Genomic DNA, 4,752 nt, shown 5'->3' with positions numbered 1-4,752 from the left:
ATGTTGCCTCATTGTTGCCATTATATTTAATGAAATTATTAATTGTTTGTATGATTTTTTTCTGTTTGGTCCCAGAGGGCAGAATGATATGAAATGGGAGGAAGGTGTAAAGGACTAATAAAGACAGAAGATGCAAGTATTGTGCTTAGTGTTTCAAGATCCTTGATTCATCATGTAAAGTTAGATAAGGAGGATCAGAAGAACAGTATCCAAAACATTCCAACACTGAGTAGGTTGGGTGAATCAGCTTCATGATATCAGTATCCACCCATGACTATTTCCTTGTTCTTCAGGAAATATCATTCCTGGTCTCTGACCTCAAATTTCACTCCTGTGTCCCTTTCCCTTCCCAGGTGGTACTCAAAGCAGATGGTTCTACTACTCAGTCCCTAAGTTGACTACTCTGACCATTAACTAACCAGGAGAGGATGAATATGTATCTTTTCTCACTCTTTTCCTACTTCCTTTGAGTTCACAGGTTGTGCTCTATTTGTAAATAGAGCAACATTCTTCTCAGCATTACTCAGTCTAAGCAGTTTATTATTTGTGTTTCCCTGTCAAGAAGGTCATTGAGGGCCAAGGATCCTACGTACAAGTTGTGAAATGGGAAAATTTCTTTTGAGAACAAATGAGACACTGGGTGAAAAGGTGACCCTGAGTAGTAGTTTCTTTCCTTGCTCAGTAAGGAAACAAAGGGATTTGTGTTTGTTTTTAGGTGTTTCAGAAGGCAATGCCTTTTTTTTTATGGAGGAAGGAGAATGGATGACCTCTCTGAACTTTTCCTCTTCAAGTATCTAGAAATGGCCCTCATCTTTTTTGGCAAAGGTAATTTGACCAGTGTGTGATCCTTGTCAGAAGTCAGGACCCTGGATGGGTGGCTGTCCCTCAAGTCTATTTGACCTTACTTTCTCTATAAATGGAGATTTTGAACCTTGGACTTCTTCCCCCTTAATTCCCTTAGTATTTCCCCAAATTCCTTTTAATCTTTCCAACACCTCCACATTTGCATGGTCATGTTATTGTTTTATAAGGTCTGTAGCTCCTCCCTCTTCTTCTTCTCCACAACTGTGATTGAAGTTAGTTTAGCACCTTTTCACTCCAGTTTTTTATGTTAGTTTTATTACTAATAAAACTTTATTAAATATAATATTTAGTTCTTGTATATTAAATTTAAAATCCACATTTCTCTATTCCTCTCTTAAAACATCTGACCTTGTCTCCATACCTTTGTGGCTGAATTCTTACTTAAGATGAGGTCTGTATTATTCAGTCAAACCTCATGGCCTCAGGCCCCCATCCTACTTGGGAAATCTCTGCTTTTCAGCTATCACTGCTGTGTTTCATTTCAGGTCACTGCCAAGACATCTTGTATCATATTTTTGTCATGTAGGACTTACAAATAATGACGGAATAGTGACAGCATTTGCAGATGACAGAATAGAGGGGCCTGAACTTCAATTCAGAGGAAACATAAGTATACTGTCACTGTTTTTAATTCAATTGCTATGTGGTAAAGAAAAGGCCTTTTACCACTAGAAGTGAATACAAAAAAAAATCCTTTTCTTTACTTTACAGTAATCAGACTGGAAAGAGCCACAGAATGATGATCTATGTGTACTCTCAAGTGCCAAGTGTGGCCATTCCATCCCATGTCATTGCAGATTTCCAGAAGCAGGCTCACCAAGCATCAAAGTGGGTCCTTCCACATATTCCTAGGATTAGGCCTTCATAGTTTTTGTTTTTTTATCCCTAAGGAAGATGACATGATGTCTTGCATATGGTAGGTACTGAACAAATGTTGTTAATTTCTTGAATTAAGTTAGTGTAATGTTCTAAAGTATGCAAAACATTTTCCTAACAATGTTATGGTCTCCCAAGGAGTTTACTTTTGGCTTGAGTTTTGGCTCCAAAGATGAGATGTGATTCCATGATAACTTTGCCTTTGACAGATTGATTTGGGATTTCAACCATATTTTCAGAGACATGGGGGCCTGGACTTTGTCCTGCTACCCCCTCCTCCCCCTCTTCCCCATCCCTGTGCTCCCAGGCTCAGAGCCAGAGGCCCCAGATGAGAGGCTGAGGGTAGGGGAGATTATCTGGGATTTGATGCTCAACATCCAGATAGTCACCAGCCTAGGATTTTCAGTGGGAGTTCAGAGAGCAATCTAGAGCACTTATTTGCCAAAGTAGTTTCAGACTAGGACCTTAGAGGCCTTTTCATGGATTTGGTGACAGGTGGCCAGTGATCTCTGATGCTAGAACCAGAGAGGACACAAATTTGATTCCCATATCTCACAGGAGGACCTGGGTCAAGTCCTCTAGCCCAGCCTATGTGATATTTCAGAAGCATCTCAGTTACCAAGAAAACTGGGCCAGATGTGATGGTGGAGGAGCATTTCACTGTTATCAACAGTGAGAGCCACAAAGAAGCCACATTAACTCTTAGAAAGCAGACAGAAGTTCTAGAGATGATTCGGGGACCCCATGACCTCTAGACTTAGGGGATTTATCCTGGATTTATTCCTAGGACAGTGGTTCTAATCTTGGTAACTCAAGATGATTCCATGAAGAACCCCATCCATCCCTTCCCTTCCTATCCTGCACATTACCATCTGGGGCTCCCAACATCTTTATCTGGCTCAGCTGTTTTTCCTTCCAGAGTGAGGGGATTCCTGAGGATGCTAAGAAATGTGTCAAGTAAAGAAAAAGTTGCCCTCCACTCTCCCCCACCTATCCTGACTGTTCCCCAAATAAAATACTTATGCTAAAAAAAAGTTTTATTGCCTACATAAATGTTATTATCTATATTTTACAGATGAGAAAGAAGTTAAAGATCTTTCCTATGGTCACCCAGCTAGTGATTGTCTGAATGAATTCTTCTATTTCCAAGCTCAGTGTTCTTTCACCTATACCACACTACCTCTGATTATTATCACCCACAAAGATCACTAAAAAGGTCATCTTTCTGTGGTAACCTAATGATGGAAGGTAACAGATTGGGGAAGGAAATAGACCTGAACTCAGATCATGCTCATCATTTGCCAGTTGAATAACCAGGGGCAAGATCCTTTATCTCTCCAGATCTCAATCTTATCATCTGTAAAATAAAGGAGTTGTACTAGATCAGTGATTCCCAAAGTGGGCACTAATGCCCCCTGGTGGGTGCTGCAGTGATCCAGGGAAGCGGTGATGGCCACAGGTGCATTTATCTTTCCTAATAATTGCTATTAAATTTTTAAAAAAATTAATTTCCAGGGGGGTAAGTAATATTTTTTCTGGAAAGGGGGCAGAAGGCCAAAAATGTTTGGGAACTACTGTACTAGATAATCTCTATAATCTATAATCTATTATAAATTTATGATCCATTGAATCAATCAAAGAATAATAAAGCTGATATGAGTCTCAAGCAAATATCTTGTCTAGCCTCCTGTCTTTAAGTAGGTAATGTCTACGGTGTGGCAGATGTTCAAGGAGGATTAGCTTCTTTGCTGTGAGAGTTTGTAGAGCCCTTTTCAGGGCTGATCATTCACCTTTGGTGTCCACCTTTTACCCAACTCTCGCCTTTGTCTCCAAGAAACTGTAGCATGCACATTGGTCACACCCCAGGAAAATTTTCTCAGCAGACAATCAGACTCATCAGTGAGTTAGAAGGGGGTGTCTACCCCAGGCATGTGAAGATTTCCTTTGGTTGAATGCATGGATGAGAAGAATTTGTCCCAGTGGCTCTTAAGATGGCCAAAGTAGGTGCCATGGAACACTTAGAGCTTGGTCAGACATCAAAGATACCAAGATCATCCACTGGTCTCAGAGCCACCACCAATTGTTCTGACTTTTGTCTTGCCACTAGATTTCTATGACTGAAAAAGAGAGTGAGTCTGAAGACTTTGTGCAACTCTGCCTTACTTAAATCCAATTCACATTCAGGTCAAGGCATTACCCCATGATGTTACTAGTCCCCTTCAAAAACAAAAGACAAACAATATCAAGGGCCCAATAAAAACAGTGTGTGGTTCAGCACTCTTGGGTCATAAGTCATGTGGCACTTCAAATGCCCTTGAACACCTGCAATTAGAAACCATCTCATAGGAAAAGAGCTGATCCAAATTGAGAACACCTCATTTAAAAGTTCTTAACCATTTTTTATATCATGGATTTCCTCGTCCATCTGGAGAAACCACTGGACTCCTCAGAAGAATTTTTTAATGCATAGGATTACAACAGAAACCAATTATATTGAAAATAGTTTTCAAAATATAAGAAATAAAACAAATTCACAGACCCAAAGATATAAATCTCTTAGGGGAGGAGGGCAGTGACTTTGCCTATTCCCAAGAGCAATAAACCTGTTGCAGCCATCAAGGAAGCAACCTCATGTGAAGTGAATTTCCATAGTGGGAACAACCACTCAAGAAAAGGAAGGAAGTTTGCAGTTCATTTGAGAAGACAAGTGAGGCGGAGGTTGTAAGCAGTGACCTGGCACTCAGCTACTTCCTCTGAGCCTCCACCAGCGTTATGATTGTCATATTATTATGCTTCTCATCCGGTGAGGAAGGCAATATCGGGTTGGCCTGAGGCAGCAGGATATCTGTAGTAAAGAATGAAACAAGTACTCTTTTCCTGGTTCCCTTGGGAGAAGGTAGAGGAACAAATATATGGTGCCTCTGAAAAGTTTCCAAACTTTCTCTGGGGTAGTAGCAATTTTCTGTGTTCTGAGTCAGGTGCTTTCTAAAGAGTTATGTCAGTCAAGTTACT

At 40.4% G+C, this 4,752-nt stretch overlaps 1 pseudogene; it reads left to right on the top strand.

Annotated features, from left to right (window-relative positions):
* The first annotated feature begins 1,926 nt into the window (after positions 1-1,926).
* On the top strand, positions 1,927-2,495 carry LOC123233505 (annotated as a pseudogene).
* The last annotated feature ends 2,257 nt before the right edge of the window (positions 2,496-4,752 follow it).

The sequence above is a fragment of the Gracilinanus agilis genome, chromosome 2, assembly GCF_016433145.1.
Source record: "Gracilinanus agilis isolate LMUSP501 chromosome 2, AgileGrace, whole genome shotgun sequence".
In the NCBI taxonomy this organism is placed as follows: Eukaryota; Metazoa; Chordata; class Mammalia; order Didelphimorphia; family Didelphidae; genus Gracilinanus; species Gracilinanus agilis.
Note: the sequence above shows the minus strand (reverse complement) of the source record. Positions and strands in the feature narration are given on the sequence as shown.